Raw genomic sequence first — 19602 nt, forward strand, 5'->3', positions numbered from 1 at the left:
ACAACTTGGCATTCCAGGGCGACAGATAAGCAGGGGCCCACGAATTATGTCTGACTGGTAAGGGTGGCGAGGCACCTTTCAGTTTTGGAATCTGTCTACTAGTCCATAGTTCTGAGACCCTCTGAGGTTTAAATGAGAGAGACTCTTCCCCAGTTCTTATCTCTTGACCTTGCATGATTACAATGTGTTCCCTATGGAATTTGCTAGGGATTCTTGGTCTGTGACTCCAAAGGGAAGAGATCTAACAAGCTCCTTTCATTAAGCTTAGCCAACCTCTGAAATAGGTAAACTATTTTTAAACCGCTGGCAGTAGTAGTTGATCTTGGATGAGTTTGAAAATCTTTGCTTTTCAGATCTGACACTCTCCCCCATGATTTGTTATTTTTTTATTATTATTATTATTATTATTATTATTATTTTGCAACCTCGGCTTTTGCTGTCATCTTTCAGGAATTTGGAGTCAGTAGCACAGTGACTTTACCAATGCATGATGATGACCAAGGTCAACAAGAGACTTGGAGGGGACAGGGGTGGGGGTGGGGGAATTCCAGAACCCATTCTACTCCAGATGAGGGATTAGTAATAAAGCAGGGAGAAATATTTGCCAAAGCCGACACTAGATATTTATTTTTCTATACTGTCCACCTGGTGATTCATATACACAATATTATGAGGAATAGAAGCTACAGAAAACATGCCACACAATGTACAAATAGCACAAACTCGATATTATAAAGAAGACGTCATCACACCGCCTCCGATACATTTTCACATTTGCAGAAGTAAATATTAAGGGTTATACTTGAGACCTTTCCTACTGATTCTAGGGAACAGTATTACAAAAATGACAAATCCAGTGATTAGCCGGCAATCATATCGTTGTATTAAAAAAAAAACAACTTTCCAGGCTGGTGTCGAAGAATTCAATTAAAATCTTATTATCCTTTCTGTCCTTTCCGACTGCCCCGGCTAGGTCAGGCGCCAGGAGTCCCCCAATTTCTCTGCCTCTGTGCAGTCCCTCATTTAGGGGCTGGGGCTTGGCTTTCTCCCTCCCACTCTCTCTTTCTCTCTCTCTCTTTCTCCCCTGCCCCCCTCCCCATTTTTAAAAGGCTTTAAAGAACATCTCAGGGAGACAAAAATAGCTCCAGTTGTGAGAGGCCTACACCGTGGGAAGGCAACTGAGATGCAAGTCAGCAAGTGGCAGCCGCGAACATGAGGGGCTGGCCCCGTGTGGATGTGCCTGGCAGTCCTTGTGCTGATCCTGTGCCTGGGCCCGGTGGGTAGGAGGGCAGCTGGGTTCTCTGCGGGAGGGAGGTGGGCCGGGCAGCTCTGGGGTCCTGGAGTCCATCAGATCGGATGGAAGGATGGGAACCCCAGCATTTGGGGCTTCGGGGCTGGCTCTGGCATCCCCTCCCCCCAGGTTTTTAAATGTTATTTTGCCCAGGCGGGGACTGGCGCCGGTCAAAAGGAGCAGTTGGCACTGAATGTCACCCTGAAGGTAAAGTGAAAGACAAAAGATGAACGCATGCTTGCTTTCCGTTTGCAGCGGCTGCGGCAGCGGCAGCGGTGGCTGGAGCAGCAGGATTTAAAGGGGCAAAAAACCCTCCCGCCTGGACACACACCCAGAGGTGCCCTTTCTGCAAACGCAATAATGCCATGGAGTCATAACCGTGCTGGGAATCCGGGGGGCTCCTAAAAGATATCGATTTTTTTTTTAAAGAAAGAGAGAGGGAGGGAGGGAGAGAGCGAGAGAAACGCATGCAAACAGAAACGTGCACATACCACGTACCCACCCGAGGAGACCCCGGCAGCCTGGCTCTTCTCTGGCCAAGTTATCATTGAGAAAACAGACAGGCATCATGACGTCCCGGGTCACAGGGAGTGCGGACCGACGCTACCAAGAGCGGAGGGAGGCGCCCGGGCGCTCCGGCTAGCGGCGGGCGCCCCTCGGCCCCTGCAGCCCGGCTCGGTGAGTGACAGCCGCTCGGGACTCAGACCCGTGGCCAGGCCTGCGCCTCCCGCGCGCAGGGGGTCCGGTGGGGGGCCGTGCCCTTGCCCGCAGCGGGCCAGCCCGCACCCCCTCGCCGCCCGCGGAGGTCGCGGGAGCCCAGCGAGGAGGAGGCGTGTGTAGGACGCGCAGTGTCCCTGCATGGGGGTTCGTAGACTTTCCCAGCCAAAGGCACCGCGGGGCTGGCTCCTTTAAAACCCCCGACGTCTCACCTGGGCCCCCCGCCGCAGTTGTGACCCTGCCAAGGTAACTGGTCCCGATCCTTAGCAGCAACATCTGCAGGCTGACATCCCCGCGGGGGGCATTCTGGATTTGCAGTCCTGGTGGAAAGCTCTCTGCCACCTCCCTCCCCCCTTCACTTGTTTAGAGTGTTTTGGAAAAGAAAAAAAAAGCACAGCAGCAACCCCCTCCCCCAGTAACATGGCCCTAAGTGCTGTCCGCCTGTGTAGATGCGCCTCACCAAGACTGCAAACCTGCCAGAGTGTGTGCTCCAGACACACAAATCCTAAAAGCAAGGATTTGTTCCTTCAACACCTCTCCCATCCCCCTCCTGGATAGAGACTTAGGTGCTGGGTGAAGTGGCCCAGAGTGAGGGCAGAGTTAGGGCAGCAGGACCGGAAGGGGTGGAGGGAGTCCTCTGGTCTTCCTCAGCCAAGGAGGGGCGCTGGGGAGAGGGGGGCTGCAGGAGTTGAGGGCTGGGAAGTCCTGTGATTGCTGCTGCTGCTGCGTCCTAGGTATCTCCCTCCTGTCCTCTGCGCCTCCCTCCCTCCCTTTCCCTACCCCCTTCCCTTTCCCTTTCCCGAGCCCCTGTGGGGCTCGGAAGTTGCAGGGAGGTCAGCAACCACCATTTGAAGTATTTCAAACCACCTCCCCACAGCTACCTCTCAAGTCCCTGAGAAGCATTTGCAGGATAGAACCCGCCCCCTCCCATTGCCCCCTGTTTGGTGATGGAAGATTCTTAGAGAAAGACACAGAGGGCAAAGCTTCCCTCCTCTTCTCTCTCTCTTCTCCCTTCTGCACGCCTGCCCTCCCCCTTTCCCAATCCGAATGAGCAATTCTGGAAGCGTCCGGAAGGGCCTGGAGAAAGCCCCACAGTGCCTGGGTGCTGGGGAATGGTTGTGGGTGTTTGTTTATTGTGCTGGCATTGGTCTTGTTGTGGATGGCCACATGGGTCTGCTTAAGCAGGGAAGCACGTTTGCTGTGTTTGTGTTGTACTACCAGAACCAGTGGCCGTACAACCCGACACAGACACACGCAGAAAGCAAATGACTCCGCTAACACAGACCAGAGGGCAATGCTGAAAATAGCACCTTCTCTCTCTCTCATGAGAGAGAGAGAGAGAGAGAGAGAGAAATTCTCAGCCTGTGAGTTCAGAGAAGTTGCTGTTAGGTCCACATATGACCTCCCACTACTTTCCTAACACTCCTGCTTAATACTTTAAGTCAAGATCAAGAGACCTGTGGGGATTTGGAAGTGCTGGGAGCAGCTGAAGACTTGGGCTGGTTGTGAAGAGAAACTCTCCTTTGTTTCTCCTGCTGCCCAGAGACCAAATGGGGGCGTGTGTTTGGAAGATGCCCAAGTTCAGAAGCAGCAGGCAGGAGGGGAGGCAGGGGCTGGGGCTGGACTTGGTGTCAGGATTCTTCTTTTTCTCTGTCCAGTAGATTGGAAGTTGTCAGCATGAGTTTGCCAGCCGGTGTCATTGTGGGAAAAGGAGGGAAATTCGAATAGTTCTCGAGTTCTCAAATCTGAGCTGAGGAGTAGCCCATAGAAAGAAAGGACATAGACACCCTAATGGAGGCCAATGCCTTTGATAGGGCCTCTTCCTTCAACCGGGAAAGATCACGCATATTATGGAGCTGGCCTAGATGACTTACCGACATGCTTGTCTGGTGCACATGACTTTGCTATTTTTACATATCTCATCACTCTTTAAACTCCTCTTACGTGGAAGTAGAAGTGTGTGTATTGAGCGCGGTATCATAGAGTTAACATGGTCCGTGGACTGGGGGGTTGAACATTGATAGAAAGATCATGTTCTTTAATAAATCCATATAGCACTGAAACCTTCATGCATAGTATATACCGGAACCTGCTAGTCTTCTTTTAGGGGAGTAAAGGGACTTTCTGATGGGTGGGGTTGTGCTTTTATGAAATAGAGCCCATCCATTGATTAGGTCCCCAGGTGTGTGCCCCTCAATTTATTCTGTACAGTTTTTTTCAAGAAATTAAAAGGTTAGCAGGAGAGGGCTATGTTCTCATTTTCCAAACCAGCACCACTTATTACTTACTGCACCAGGATTTTGATACGAAGTGATGGTCAAGGTAGTTTTTCATTTTGAGTTCTGAACTTAAATCAGCATGAGAATGGTAATGGTGGGGACAGCAGCCATGCAGACATCAGAAGTGCTGTGAGGGACAATGCTGCTGAGAACATTTCGGGCTGTTCTCAGTTGCCTTGTTTATGGGGACATTTCAGTTGCAGCTAGCATTTTAGCAAGAGCCTGTCACAGGTAATGGGCTTATGTTGGAAAAAGATCCTTAGGTGTCTCTTGTTTCTCCTTCACAGACATTCCGCGCACCTTAGCCAAACACTCAGGGCAGAACTTTTGTGATGCCTTACGACATTTCACATCTAGACAAATCCCCAGATCAGTGTGTCACAGGAAAGGGGGTTAATTTATGAGCTTCTCCTTTTGTTTACAGATGTATCGATACAAGTAGATTAGTCTTGTTTTATTATTATTCTTTTAATACGCTTTTTAAAATTGATTTTAGAGAGGGAGAGGGAAAGAGAGATAGAAACATCAGTAATGAGAGAGAATCATTGATCAGCTGCCTTTTGCACACCCCCTACTGGGGATCGAGCCCGCTACCCAGGCATGTGCCCTGACCAGGAATTGAATCGTGACCTCCTGGTTCACAGGTCAATGCTCAACCACTGAGCCACGCCAGCCGGGCTTGTTTTATTATTTTTTAATGTCTTGTGTGTTTGGCTGTATTAAATACAAACAAGTTATATTTGAGGAAGTTCAAGTTTGCCTTCCTGATTGACCTATGAAATTGGTTTCAATTAGACATGGAAAATCTCATTATCCTGGAGGAGGGATTTATGATAGAACAGAGGAATTCTGTCTTTGTCTCAACATGGTTGACACACTGCAGAAGGAGAAAGAGTTAGAGGGAAAATGCCAAGAGCCAGGTTAATGAAGAAAAACACTGGTGAGATACTTTTGAATAATACATAGGCAATGTGATGGTCAACCACAAGATAAAATTTTTATACAGGACTTTTATGGCTTTAAACAGGCTGCATTGTAAACTAAGCTGACTACTCTATTAAGTCATTTATAGTTTTCAATTATTTAACATTTCTGGCTAACTTCTCTTCCATGGTCTTCTTCTGTACCCATCAGAAATACAGATGGTAGTCATTGCTTGTTGTTAGTGTAGGGAGTTGGCAGTGGAGCTGGGTTGAGTTCTAACTTCTCGCAACAACAGTTACCAAGAAGGCACAAAGGGGAACGAATGTTATGGAAACAGATGGAACCCTGTAAAGTGGAGATCCCTCCTGCATCCACAGTGCCTAACACAGTCTGCGTTACGCTCGCTAAGAAACCCTGGCGGTACCTGCCTTCTAGGAACTTTGCATCTGGAAATTCTGTCTCTCCATTTCAGTGCAGGTCTTTGTTTTCTCCAGGGAGCAGTTGGTGACGCTTTCCATGGAATCACTGCTATGAGAAAACCAACTGAAAACTTCTGTAGGAACATTAGAATCTGTCATTTGGAAGTAATGATGGACCTCGTTTGGCAATACTGTGGTCTTTGTTTTATTCACTTAAAATTTCTGTATAAAGTCAAAATAATGTCCGGGGGCCTCTGGGGCAAACAAAGACATTTTCTCTTGTCACTTTGCTATTTTTTAAAGCTGTGGGCTAATTCGGCTTTGTGTCTTTTTAAATTTATTTTTTTATTGATTTCAGAGAGGAAAGAAGATGGGGAGAGAGAGATAGAAACATCAATGATGAGACAGGATCATTGACCAGCTGCCTCCTGCACGCCCCCTACTGGGGATCGAGCCCACAACCCAGGCATATGCCCTTACCGGAATCGAACTGTCCTTCTGGTTATAGGTCCATGCTCAACCACTGAGCCATGCAGGCCGGACTGTGAATCTATTTGTAGGTTAGCATCACCAGACCAATAGGGCCCTAGGACTAAGAGCAGGAAACTAGGAAGAAGATCTAAATGCCCCTCACCCTCTCATGCTAGCGGGTGGGGGTGGGGCACTGTAGGAAAGTTGAAGGATCTTTCTCTGGAATCATCTTCTTTTGATGATTTGGAACCTAATTTATGCACTTTGTTTTGTAATCAGTGGTGGTGGTGGCCAAAAGGGAGAGCCAGAAGCTGGGGGGCTTTCTTTTTCGTGGAAATTAAATACCATGAATTTACTCAACAATGATGATTTCCAATGGGAAAGGTTACTACCCCCATAGCTCCATTGCCTTGGGTGTAAATCCCACCTCCCATCCCCAGGAATGTCTACCATGCACAGATAGCTAATAGTGTATTTATGCTATTGTGATCAATACTTCCCACAGAAGAATCAGCGGTAGTTTTAAATCAGGCCTCTGTTTATATTTCTATTATGAAGGCTACTTTGTTCATTTAAACAAGGGGATGGCCATAGTTACCACAAAAGGGGGTTGGATGCATGTGGAATCCCTGTGATAAAATGTAAGATACTGGAGATTCAAAGATACTTTATTCACTTATGAACACTTATGGCTGTTTCAGATGGTGCAGCTGCTAAAATAAACTACCTGGTAGAACTCAATACAGGATGCTGATGAATAAATGTGCTTATTTTACTTCCCTTCTACAAAAGAATTTTTTTAAGTTAGCAAATATGCGTGTCTGACATGGTAATTTTTCACTGTTTTGAAGATTCAATTTCTGGAGGCTAACTTGACATGAAGCATGGCAAAACTTTTGTATTCCTACATTGAAAGTTACTTATGTGGTAGGATAAACAGTGTTCACAGATATCTGTGTTACCAGGGTGGCCCATTTAAATTTGATCTCACTCGAAGATATATTAGATTAATAAGGCTGATTTTATGACCAATATAATTTATATTCACGAATACCTATTTTTATTAGCACAAGTAGAGATTGTGAAGCAAATTTCCATATATGTTAAATACTAAGAGCAAGAATAACTAACATTCATATAGTGTGTTACACTTTATAAGCATACATTACCCATAAACTGTTCTTTAGAAGAATATTTATTGCACTTTCTTACTCAAGAAGGCACTCTGTTTTTACACTATAAACATCTTATGAAAATAGATTCTTTTATTAGTTTCCTTCCTCCTTTCCTCTCTCTCTCCTTCTCTCCCTTCCTTCCTTTCTTCTTTTTTCCTCTCTTAATGGGAAAACAGCCAGTGATGTGTGTGTGTGTGTGTGTGTGTGTGTGTGTGTGTGTGTGTAACATGTGTAACGTGTAATTGCCTATCACACATTTCTATTAGAAAAGGAGCTGTAACAAGCAATCCAGCATGATTTTGGGGATATATATCCTGCCTACCAGTGCTCTTGAGGAAAATGTAAGGTTGCAGAAATCATTTCATGCCCTGTATGTTTCCAAACATAAATCAGGAAAATTGTTAGCAAGTTATAGCTCTTCTTAGAGACGGTGACTATAGTGCTATAGTAAACACAGGCTATATATTTTTCCAAGTTATTATGTGTGGAAAGAAATCCAAAGTTGGCTCTTTAGTGGAACCGTTTAATTCAGTTATCAGAAATTCATTTTCTATTTAGTATGAACATTTATTTCCAAGGGTTGCAGAAATGGGACATAATAGCTGATGATCCTTTAGATCCATCACCTTCAGAGTTAGAAACTTGCTCGTTTTAGCTAATGTGTGAACTACTGAACATCCGTCTTCAGTTAAGAACCAGTCAGAACGGTCCGAGGTAGAGTTGATAGTCTGATCTTTTACCCTCTTCAGCACAGAGCAGCAAAGCTTTGCCTCTGTCTCTTCATTTCTAAAAGGGAGGGGTTTGAGTTGGTGGTCTCCAACGCACTTCGCCCTTGAATTAAATAATTGATTAATAATGAATGGACTAGTGAATTACATTCCTGTTTATTTCTATTCTGTAAACAAATTGCTGACTAAAGTATGACCTTATGCCATGGCCAGAAATACTAGTGTGTGGAGTAGTAATTGAGCTCAGGTTTAGTGCCTTGAAACAAAAGCTTTATGAAATTTTGACACTCAAATTTCATTAAAATACTTCATTTGCAGGTCAATGATTAGATATTCAAACAACACTTTTTCTACAGAAGATAATCTTAAAATGCTGATTACTAGGTTAGGCCATAAAAATCTATGTTATTTTTGTTAGTGAAATATTATATATCAGTGATGAAAAAATGTGAAAAGCAGTTCTGCTATGATACAAGCGATAAACATAACAAAAAGGGAATAGAATTGAATGTCAGTTTATCACTTATCTAGAAACCAGAGGGTTGAGGTTTAAGAGAATGCGCATATAGCTGCAAGTTAAAAAGATGGATTACAACCATTGCAGAGTCTCTGAGGGGGATTTTTAATAAACTTTTGGGATTTTTAGCAGTTGGTTACAAAATTGTTGGCTTCCTCCGCCGCCTACCCTTCTCATCCTCCCACCCCCAGAATAGTGTAACATTAGCACTCTTTCTAGGATTGTTACCTGTGATGATATTTGTTTTTTGACGCCCAAATGCCTTGAAGAGCAGGAGAGCAAGGGAGAAAGGAGAGGAAAATTACTCTCTGAAGTAATTGTCCAAGATGTGAGAGAAGAAAAGGTAGAAGGTGGTTGAAGGTAGAGGACAGAGGCATATCTCTCTGTGTGTGTAAGATGGTCTGGTCTGCATTTAACTGATCTGTGGGAGGAGAAACCGTAAGGAAAAAGAGGGCAGTGAATGGCTGCACATTCCTGTATTAGTGACATGGAAAAGCTTTGGGGATTGGAGTTAGAGCATCCATTTTGAAATTTGTGCTGGGCCACTTATTGCCTGTGTGATCTTGTAAAGTTATTAAATTCTCTGAATTGGTCTTATCTGTAAAAAGTTGAATAATAAAAGCATCTGCTTCCAAGATGGTTGTGGGAGTGGAGTGAGATCTATGGATATAAAAGTGCGTGGAAACTATTTTTATAGGGGTGGGCAAAGGTAGGTTTACAGTTGTTCATATGGAAAGACATAATACAATAATTAAGGAATAGTAACTCAAAAATAAACTCTGTTTCACAACTGTAAACCTACTTGTAGTTGAAGGTGGTAAGGAAAAGTCATTGGGTCAACCAGTTCTCCATGCTGACCAAGTCTTAGGCCATTGTTTTCACTCCAGAGTGGTCTTTGATAGGCCTGTTTCTTGTACACTGTGGCCCAAGAACTGTGCTAGATACTTTACATATTACTTTATTTAGGGAGGAAGCAGGAAATAGTATGCAGCTGGCCACTTAAATGCAGCAAGCCTGATAATTCTACCCTGAGTGATGCCAATATGCGAGGAGCATGTTCAGTTTCCATTACAGATGGCCACAGCTTGTCTAAATAAACATGTGAATGACTGAAAACAAAAAAAAAATATATTGAATAATTTTTTTCTTTGTCTCAAACATGACCTGTCCCTTGCACTTCTGCATTGGCGTTGATATTCATCTAAATTTCCTGGGTTTTTGTTAAGGCTGAAGGAATCATTATTTGGCAGTAAATCCTCATATTTAATAATATAAATTTCATTTTAACAAAGATTTCCAGGATATATCAGCACTAAGTAATGTAATATATGAGCTGAACTCCAAGTTCTAGATTCTAGACTGATCTCTTTCTAGAATATTTTCTTGTTTTTAATGTCTGATTCACTGATAAATATCTAGCCAATTCTTCCATTGGAAATGGATTACATTTCAAAGCATAAAATGAAGCAGTAGGACAACAATTATTCAAGACATTTGGGCTGTGTGTACAGACAATATATCTTCAAAAGGCAAATCCAAAAATCTGCTTGGATCCTCCCTCAGAGTGGCCATGTGTTAAGTATTTGAATGAGATGAGACAAGGCAATTGAAAGCATTTAGTGCTTCATGAGAGAGACTACACACAAGTTCCGGGAGGCAAGGAGGAATGACTTCACATGGGGCCACGCGCTTGAGAGGAGTGGCTGTGTCTCACATGACTTTGTGCCCCCTCCCCTATGTCTGGCACTGTGCCCGATTCCTAGAGGAGGCTCAGTAATGTTTTTTAAATGCATGGGTGCCAGGCACTGTGGCCAGCCCCTGACCTCTGTGAGTATGTGGTTCCTTAAATCTTCACAGCAATCTTGTATGGTAGCTGCAATGTCACCATCTCATAGATGAGGAAACAGAAGTTTGGAGCTTTGAAGCAACTCCAAACCTCACACAAGTAGAAAGTAGTGGGGCCAGGATAGGAAGCTAAACCCATTTGGCACCAGAGCCCAGTCTTCTCATCACGTTCTGTGAGCTCTTGGATGTCAGGGGTTATGGTTACTTCTGAACAATAGACCCCAAGGTGAGCCAAGGCCTTGCTGGGATAATTTCCCGGCTGCGCAGGCAGCTCCTGGGCTGGCGTTCAGAGAAGTGGAAGCACAGGGCCTGTGCTGCCTGCCACGTTGAACGTGGCCTTTTGTTAAACTGTCAGTTCTGATTTCTGCCCTTTGAGGTGAAACGCACCATCGTGAGAAAATACCATATAATAGATTATCACCTAGACTTGTCGTTGGGATGGAAGGAAGTGGAAGGGCAGGGAGGAACACAGAGAATAAAGTGACTACACCATGACAGGGATCGAGTTTGCTATGGCAACCAATCGCCCCCGCCCCCTCTGTATCTTATGATCTCTTAACTTTCCCTTTTAGAATTGGCAAGGTCTAGAATTTTCCTTCTCCCCCATATTAAGGGCGGTTAAGAGAGTGATTCCACTACTGAACATCCTATACCATGTCCTGCATTGTATGGCTGCTCCTAGTATCATCATAGTCTTGGGATCCTAGTAGGTTCTACTAGTGAAGTTCATAAAGAATAATAAGAAAATGGCCCCCAACCAACCAAACAGTCATGTTCAAAGTCCAGCCTCTAAATTTGGAAGCAGCATACAGGTACCACCCAACTGGTGTGACTTTGTGGTTAAGCGCTGACCTATGAACCAGGAAGTCAGGGTCTATTTGCTCTCAGGGCACATGCCTGGGTTGGGGGCTGGATCCCCAGTGTGGTGCGTGCAGGAAGCAGCTGATCAATGATTCTCCCTCATCATTAATGTTTCTCTCTCTTTCTCTCTCCCTCTCCCTTCCTCAATAAAAATATATTTTTTAAAAAAGAACTAGGTACCATGTTACCCATCCCTAAATTACTTTTTCCTCGATGTATTTGTGAGGAATGTCAGGGGAGTCATAAATATTCAACACAGGATTAGTAACATGTGGATTTGAGGGTTTATAGACAAAAGAGAGAGAAATATGTTTTAGAAATGGGGACTCAGTTCTCAAATCCCATGAAGATAGAGCCCGTGGGAGGTCAGGACAGCAGAGGTCAGGGCTGCATGTGAGAGAAGTCCAGGGAATAAGCACAGCGTCATCAGAGGCCTGTGGGTGGGTAGCTGTGTTTGGTTTCCCAGGGAGCACGCTGGAGGTGAGACCTGGTGGGGACACATCCCCCCTCCCCCCGCCCGGTGGTGGAGGCTGCCCGGGTGAATTGTGTGAAGTTGTCAAAGGTTGCTCTGCTCTCCAGCACTTGGCACCGGCCCCGCTGAAATGTGATGCCATTGGTTTTCAGTAAAGGTTCCTTTCTGCAGGGCTGCAAACACGGATCAGCTGCTCCCGTGTACACACAACCCGGGAGCAGACCAACCGGCACATTCCCAGCAGCCTCCTGCACCCCGAGACTGTCCAAGACCTCCTCTGCACGCAGGAACTTTGCTTCTCGGTTGTCAGATGTAGCACCATGCTCCTGTCATCAGATCCCAGCTAGGCTCCTGGCTGCACGGGAGAGAGGCTTCCTTAAGACATTTGTCCTTGAAACTGCACCAAACTCTTGGAAGAACCCAGAACGTGTGAGTATGTGCGATTTAGGCAATAGTGCAGGGCTGAGCTGCAATCAACCCTTACACAATATCCGATTAGCAGAGCAGGAGGGCTTTCTCCGACGTTACGTTACATTCATTTTCAAGTCGTTCTGAGGAAACAAATCAATTGTAGCTTCTGATACAGTGACTTTGCAGTAGACGGGGTTGTAGTGTGTTAGCTTTAACTATTTGCTGTTCTGACTTGGCATTGCAATGTGACTTGGGGGACGATTACTGTGGGGGCAGTAAACTATACAACTTCTCCATGTTTACTAGGGATGACGAGTGTCAGTCATGTCCATCTCCAGAAACAAGTTTGCTTTGGGGGAATGTTTGTAAAGAATTAACCACAGAAATTCACGGGCAATTGAAGGAATTTGTACTGCTCTTGCTCTGAATACAACGTATTAGATTGCAGTTTTAATTTACTCAGAAAGAGTACATTAAATTCCACTGAGATTTTTGTTTTAATTGATCCCTACCCAGAGCTGTCTGTTTGGTGTTTGGCTGTCTTGCATGCCTCTGTGTGAGTTCCTTGCTGGGATTGCAGTCTGGTTAAACCTGTACGTAGATGCTCTCTCGGTCCTCAGAACACTCAGGTGAGATAAACGCTCACAAAATGTGGGTGGGTGTGTTTTAAAGGGTGGTCTTCATACCCTTGAAGGCTTTTTAGATGTACCATGTGAACGGCTGTCAGATGTTGACCACAGACTGACTATTCCGAGACTCTCAGTCCAGTCTCAGCTTGTCCACTGTGGGAACTCCAACCCAGAAAAGCCCATGCCCCCTTTCTATCAATTTTTCATATGCGCCAATACCTACGTCCAGAAGATTAATTTCTCTCAGATTAGCCTGATTGATAGCTGGGCTGTGGTTTTCTAAGAGCTTGCTCCCTGTAACCCGGAGCAGGGCTGCATTCCATTTACCTAGTGAGTGTGAACACGGGTAACCATGGATCCAGCCACCACTAACCGCCCATGCAGCGACTCGTTGTAAACAATACAAATGAGCCCGGAGAGCAGAGGCAACCAGACATGAAATGATTTTAATAGAAATTACGGTAAAAGGTCATGTGATGTGGTAGCAGCTTCTGTTCAGTTTTAAAGGGAAAGTCTTGCTTTTCTATGTGCCCCCCCACCCCCACCCAACACATACCCATCTGCCACCAAACCAAGTCGCTAGATCTGCAAACTTGGCCGTTCCCACTCTCTGCTCCCATGGAGAAGGGTGGGCAACGGGAGATTCTGGGCAAAGTGTGAGGACTTGTGGATTTTCACAGTAAGTGCCTTTATTTTAGAAACAGAAAGGGAATACTTCAGGGCTTCTTTCCTGGAAGGTTCTGTTAACTGTGGGCTAGTGGTCCTCTAGCTTTGAAGGAAGAGGAATAGGTAATTTTGCCCCTTAGTTTTTACATATTTAACTGTCTTTTCTCACCCTTTTGAAGTCTCTGAGGACTTGAATCTCAGTCTTTCTGAAAACTGTTATTCGCTTTCCAAGCAACTTCTGCAATATGGTAATGAATATGGTAATGAGCACCCAACCCTACCGTTTTCATCCATGCAGACCTTGGCTGACTTCTACATGGACCAGGCCTTCCCACACCATGCGCCTTTCCCTGGGAGAGATGGTGTCTGTCTGCGTATGGATATGACTGCTCTTAAATGTGCCTTCAGCTGAGACACTTGAACAGTTTGTGTTAAGTGCTCACCTTGTGGTTTGCTGGGTAGTGACACCAGCTTTGTTTAGTAAAAGGAAACGAGGGAAGAAACTCCAGCCATCAAACTGAGGAGGCAGGGGACCTAAAAAGCCGGCTTTGGAGGGTGGGCCTGATTGGTACTCAGCGTGCAGGAGCGAAGGGCTCGGAGAGTCACGGTCTCCGACAGCCACAGGCCCTGGGAGCAGAGGTCTGGCTGACGGTGTTGTGTCTCAAGGTGAAAAAGACCTGAACGGCTCTCCTGAGCCATACCTCCTCCTGCACAGCACGTGATGCCAATGAGCGTATCAGCGTGGAGCAAAAGGGAATGACGTGTTCATGTTTACCTCCTGTCAAATGTTCAGATATTTCTCACAAGATGCATAATTATATATGTATAGATAACATACTGTAGAATCGGATCTCGGGTATTTATTTTTCTATCAATACTGCCACTACAATAAATTCAATCAGCACATGAAAAAAGCATGAGGGTTATAGTTGAGAAGCTCAGTAGGTGTAAGAGTATCTCCCTACCCTCTTCCCCATCTACACTTAGGACGTGTTTCTAGCAAATTCTGTTGGATTTTTTGTTTTAAATATATTTTTATTGATTTCAGAGAGGAAGGGCGAGTGAGTGAGAGGTAGAAACATCAATGATGAGAGAGAATCATTGATCAGCTACCTTTACACTGAGGGTCGAGCCTGCAACTTGGGCCTGTGCCCTGACGGGGAATTGAACTGTGACCTCCTGGTTCATAGGTTGATGCTCAATCACTGAGCCACGCTGGCCAGGCTCTAGCAAACTCTTTGTTTAGACCTATAAGTGTTAACATAGTACTTATGGTAAAACCTTTTTTTTAAATTAAGCTTTTTTAGATGTTGGCATGCCTGACTCCACACTTAGACTGAAGAATGCTTCACAATGTCATGGTTAGCTAGGGCCTCCTGGTTTGTTTGCTGTTTAGAGAATATCTTCACTTATCAAAAAGAAACAGAAAAAGAAGCTCTAAAAATTCATGTTGGGACAAGCAGGGGGAGAAGTACTTCAAAGCCAATGTGGAGATACAAAGTGAGGATTTGGATAAATTATAATAAAACTTATACTGTTTTTACTTTCCCTGGCTTTGCTTCTCCAAGGTGAAGAACAGGAATGGTGTCAGCCTCAGGATGGTTAGGAGCGCATTCTTTGGAGTCAGACATGGGTTGGAGTCTTTGCTCTGGACCTCACTGTGCGTGGGATTGTGAGCAAAGTGACTTCACCTCTCTGAGCTTCCAGACCCTCATCTGCAGACTGGGGAGGCAGGGCACCCCAGTGGGCAGGTGAAAGGGCTAAATGAGAGAATGCCTGGCATTTCATAAGTACTTAATAAACTGTTGCTGCTTCCACTCTTAGTTTTGACTGAGGAAACAGGTAGTTAAGTAGAGTCCTGCCCTAAGTATTGGGTCATAGCGTGGTCCTGTTCTAGGGACAACTGTGCAGTGTTTTATCACATTTACTAAAAGCCAGATTAGTATCTTATGACAGTATTGTTTATTTTCATGTAAATTTCTTTTTTTTATAAAACAAAAATATTTAGGAAAATTAATTTTTTTTTTTTTTGTATTTAAGATTTTTCCTACGCAGGGGTGGGGAATGTCTGGCCTGCTGGCCTTCTAAGGCTTGTGAAATAATTTGGTCTGGCCCTGCCAAGGAATTAAGGGTGAGTTCATTAAATGTTTGATCAAACAGAGCAGGCTGATTTTTAAGCTGATCATTTTGTATGGCCCGAGAATGATGTTATAAATATCCAAATGGCCCTTGGCAGGAGAAAGGTTCCCCATTCCTGCTGAGGGTGTTGAGGCAACATGCACAGTTTATCCTATTGCCTGAATGGACAGCAGGAGGACATTTAAAGGCATAAGAAATTCATAATTACATGTATCCTAAAAGCTTAAAAAACAGTGGTTACCAGTTGTTCTCAAAGATAATGTTATATACTACAGAGCAGTACTAATTAACAGGCAAGTAACATGGAGGTTGTATGCTACCAAGGAGAGAGGTCTAGACAGGATTGTGTGTGTACACACACACACACACACACACACACACACACACACACACGTGTGATGTGACCTTTGACCTTCCTGGACCCGAAGACCTCTGATTCTCTTTTCTTCTTTCCCCTCTTACTTCCCTTCTTCCTTCCGTCCCTCCCTGTCTTTCCTCTCCCCTTTTCTTTCTTCTTTTTGTCCTTCTATCTCTTATACATTCTCTCAGCCACATAGCATTTCCTTTATCCTTTGTGAATCTAAAAAGTTCAGAGAAGAGAGAAAGCGGGACCTGAGACCCATGGTCTTTTTATGTTGCTCCGGTTTTATAAAAGGCAACTTTAAGAGGAGTCAGAAAACTCTGTTTTTCTTTCAGCTGCTATTGAACTGGAGAGGCACCTCTGAAGAGACCCGCACACCCCAGGGAACCCCTGCTCACTAACTATTTGTTGATTCATTGATTAACCCGCAGGAAGGGAAGGGGCCTCGCCCATGGAGACTCCCTTAGTAGTGAGAGCTTTGAAACCCCAGCTACGCTGAGCAGTAGGGATGGCTTCTCGGTGACCTCCCAACAACTAATCTCCTTTAAGAACTGAATCAAAGCAGTGAAGGGGTTTTGTCAGATGGATTTTTGCCTACAGTTAGGTTTTTGGCAGTTGTGTGTGGAAGGCAACACATTCTTCACAGGGTAGGAATCCTTTTTCCAGAAAGGAATGAAGACAAGATGCCAGCAGATATCTCTGGAGAGGGACCCTTGTTTATCCCTGGGACCATTCAGGCGGGGACAGCTGCTGGGTGGATGACTTTCTCACACTTCCCAGCCAATCTGCCTAACCACCCTTGTCTGGTGGTCTGGCCAGTAAGCACACACATGCGGTGGGCTCTTCCTTATAGTCTTCTCTCCCGAGGGCAGAGAAAAAGTCTGTGATTAGAATTGATGATATGTGAATGACAATGTATCTGTGATTCTTTTTAGTTAATTTTTTCCCATCCTTCTCCTTTCTTCCCCTTTAGCAGCCATCAGCTAAACCACCTCCATATCTTTGGGTCTTTTCCTATTTTGTTTTGCTTATTCACTGGGTTTGCTTTTCTTAGATTCCACATATAAGTGGAATCATACTGTGTTTGTCTTTCTCTGCCTGACTTATCTCACTTAGCATCGTACCCTGTAGGTTCATCCATGTTGTTGCAAATGGCAAGATTTCATCCTTTTTATATTACATTGTATATATATTTTACTTCTTTATCTATGGGCACTTAGGTTGATTCCGTATCTTGGCCATTGCAAGTAATGGTATAATGAATGTAGGGGTGCATATGTCCTTTTTAAATTAGTGTTCTTGTTTTCTTTAGATAAATACCCAGAAGTGGAATTGCTGGGTCATGTGGCTGCTCTGTTTTAAAATTTTTGTGGAATTTCCATGCTATTCTCCACAGTGGCTGCACCGATTTACAATCCCACCACCAGAGCATGAGGGTTCCCTTTCCTCCACATCTTCCCAGCACTTGTTGTTTGTTGATTTATTGATGATAGCCATTCTGACAGGTATGAGATAATATCTCATTATAGTTTTGATTTGTATTTCTCTGATGATTAGTGATGTTGATCATCTTTTCATATGTCTATTGATCATCTGTGTGTCCTCTTGGGAGAAATAATTATTCAGGTCCTCTGCCCATTTTTTTAAATTGAATTGTTTGGTTTTGATAACCTCTCTCTCTCTCTCTGTTGTTTGAGTTCCTTATATAGTAATTTGTATATTAAGCTCTTACAGAATGTATCATTTGCAAATAGGTTCTCCCATTCAGTAGGTTGTCTAATCACTTTGTTGATGGTTTCCTTCTATGTGTAAAACTTTTTAGTTTGATGTAGTTCCATTTGTTTATTTTGTTGGTTTGTTTCCCTTGCCCAAGGAGATGTATCCTAAAAGATATTGCTAAGAGTGATATCCAAGAGTTTACTGCCTGTGTTTTCTTCTACAAGTTTTAAGGTTTCAGATCTTACGTTGGAGTTTTTAATCAATTTTGAGTTTATTTTTTATATGGTGTAAGAAAGTAGTTCAATTCATTCCTTCCTTCCTTCCTTCCTTCCTTCCTTCCTTCCTTCCTTCCTTCCTTCTTTCCTTCCTGTCTTTTTCTCTTTTTTTTCATATGTCTGTCCAGTATTCCCAACACCACTCACTGAAGGTTTGTTGTGAAAATTAAGTAAGATTACATAGGAGAGAGAGAGAGATACGAGTAGATACGTGTCAGGTACACTGAGGCAACCTTGGAGGTGGATGGTCTAGGATCACCATCTCATTTTAGACATCATTTTGTCCAGGGCAACACAATGGGAGATCATGGATTTGGAGATTTACACTATGGTATTTTACCTTCAAATCCAGCACAGTGTCCTACTACACTAGGTTACCTTTTTGACCTAAAGACATAGACACATGGAGAAGACAGAGAACAAGTACTCTGACATGGGGACAAATGAATTTAGAATCATATTTTTGCTTTTGCACTTGTCAACACTGGAGATTGCCTAAAGTCCTGTCGAGCTTTTGCAACTCTCAGCGCAAGTTAGATTAATCTATATGTAGGAGACTATAGGTGGTTAATATTTAATGCTTTTTATATAGAGTAGTTTTCACTTCTCTTATTGAATTGATTTTTTAAAAAATTATTGAGCTAAATAAGTCATTTTCTTTCCAATTTTGTAGATGAAGAAACTGAGTAATGCATAGATGATATCCTTGTGATCATAGCCATTCATAGCATTTATGAGAGTCATCCTCTGGTTTTTGACCCTCCAGAGAAAGATTTTTCTCTGTACTGTGAGGATGTCTTCTAACTGGTGTGGTTATTATGGAACCAACTTCTAAGAAGTTGGGCACACCCAGATGGGAGACACACACACCTGGATATACAACGGGGGCCTTTCCGGGAAACAAAAATAGAGCATGATCTTCTGATGCAGGTGCTGCTCTTTTATATACAAACTAGAGGCCCAATGCATGAAATTCATGCAAGAGTAGGCCTTCCTTCCCCTGGCTTCTGGCACTGTCTTCCCTCTGGCACCCGGGACCCAGGCTTCCCTTGCAGCCCAGGCTTTGTCCAGAAGGTCTTCCGGAAGGACGTTCAGTCTAATTAGCATATTATACTTTTATTATAGATATTTGGATTTTTGAGAGGAAGGGAGAGGGAGAGAGAGAAATATCAATGATGAGAATGAACCATTGACCGGTTACCTCCTGCACGCCTCTCACTGGGGATTGAGTCCACAACCTGGGCATGTGCCTTGACCAGGAATTGAACCGTGACCTCCTGAGGTTGACACTTAACCACTGAGCCATGCCAGCCAGACTTGCCTTCAAGTCTTCAGTGCCAGCATCTGAGCTGTAAGGGCTAAGGTTTAGGACAGTCTTGTTTCCCCAGGAATCCGGCCTGGGCACTGGAGAGAATCTTGTGCCCTCTGTGCTCTAGCTCCCTGGGGTCCACCAGATGCTGTGGGCTGCCCCAGATAGTTAGTTTCCCGCTGCTCCCACAATGTGTCCGACTGGCTCTCTGTCTGTTCAGCAGATGGAGTTCCCCTCTGAGAGGTGCTTTCTGCCCTCCTGTTTGCTTCAAAGATGTGGGGATGGGGAAGTACAGGGCACCAGGAAAAGAGGAGAGGCCAAACTGTTGTGTAAGAAGTATGAGGCAGTCCAGGCAGAGTGGAACGAGGGGAATGGGAAATCCTCATAAATTTCC

At 44.3% G+C, this 19602-nt stretch overlaps 1 protein-coding gene across 1 annotated transcript in view; it reads left to right on the forward strand.

The window, feature by feature from the left end:
• Positions 1–1313: 1313 nt before the first annotated feature.
• Positions 1314–19602, forward strand: part of ESRRG (estrogen related receptor gamma) — a 432435-nt gene continuing 414146 nt past the window's right edge. The window contains exon 1 of the mRNA XM_070401097.1: positions 1314–1969. The gene's annotated coding sequence lies outside the window, so the exon portion shown is untranslated. The remainder of the gene's footprint in view (positions 1970–19602) is intronic.

This window comes from Myotis yumanensis, unplaced genomic scaffold (genome assembly GCF_028538775.1).
Source record: "Myotis yumanensis isolate MYYU_CA2020_CCGP unplaced genomic scaffold, mMyoYum1.0.hap1 SCAF_22, whole genome shotgun sequence".
NCBI lineage: Eukaryota > Metazoa > Chordata > Mammalia > Chiroptera > Vespertilionidae > Myotis > Myotis yumanensis.